Below are 1,114 nucleotides of genomic sequence, written 5' to 3' on the forward strand. Positions count from 1 at the left end.
TATCAGCTGGAAACTTCACTCTCTGCTCTAGTCCTCTGTAGCCATGTCACTGCCTCTGGGCCCAGGAGTACGCAGGTCTTGTCATACTGCTGGCCATCCAGGTCTCCACCAGAGTCCACGGGGGTCTATTGAATGTGGCTGGGCTTAGCTCACAACTTAATTGCTGTTTTTCCCCCTCTTCCCTTATTGGTGACCAACTTGGTCACCAGCCAGACCACATGCCTGCTCATGTATTCCCCTTGAATCTCAGTTTTGGAAGGGGGTTTGCTCTGAGGGGTCTGACCACTTGCCTTGTTCTTGTAGTAATCAATCAGACTAACATTATTTTTTCAGATTTTTCCTGCTGGTCTTTCTTTTACAAAGTATCTTTTGTTCTTCTAGCTGCTCCAGGCTGGTCTACTCATCTTTTCCAGTGGAAATTTCCTACCTCAGTCAGTTCTGGATGGGGTTCTGGATTCCACCTATAGTCTTGTACACAAGGAAGCCTCTTTCACTGGGCAACTTCTAGCCCCCTTTAAGGTATTCCAATCAGTTATAGACTGAAGACGGACTTAAAAGCTTTCAGTAGTGATGATGTTGGTTATTCCTTTCTCCCTCCCTCAAGTGTCTTTTTACAATGGTGATGGTGGTAATGTGCCATGGAGTCAGTTCCGACTACAGCGACCTGGTACAGGGTTTCCAAGGGTGTAAATCTTTATGGGAGCAGAAAGCCTCATCTTTCTCCCATGGAACAGCTGGTAGTTTCAAACTACTGACCTTACGATTCACAGCCCGATTCATAACCACTATGCCACCAGAGCTCCTTCATAGTGTTCTGTTATTATCCTTTTGATTTTGTTTGGTTCCACTGTGACATCGCCCATATGGTTCCTAACACAAGTTATTTGCGTCTTCTCCCTCTTTTTTTTGTTAGGTTTGCCAATGGTTTGTCAATTTTATTAATCCTTTCAAAGAACCAGCTTCTTCTCCTGTTGATTCTTTCTATAGTTTTTCTGTTTTCCATCTCATTTATTTCTGCTCTTATCTTTATTATTTCTTTTCTTTTGGTGATTGTAGGTTCCCTCTGTTGGTCAGTTTCTAATCATTGGAGATGCTGTGTTAATGTGTTAATTTT

Source organism: Chrysochloris asiatica, unplaced genomic scaffold, assembly GCF_000296735.1.
Source record: "Chrysochloris asiatica unplaced genomic scaffold, ChrAsi1.0 scaffold00019, whole genome shotgun sequence".
NCBI lineage: Eukaryota > Metazoa > Chordata > Mammalia > Afrosoricida > Chrysochloridae > Chrysochloris > Chrysochloris asiatica.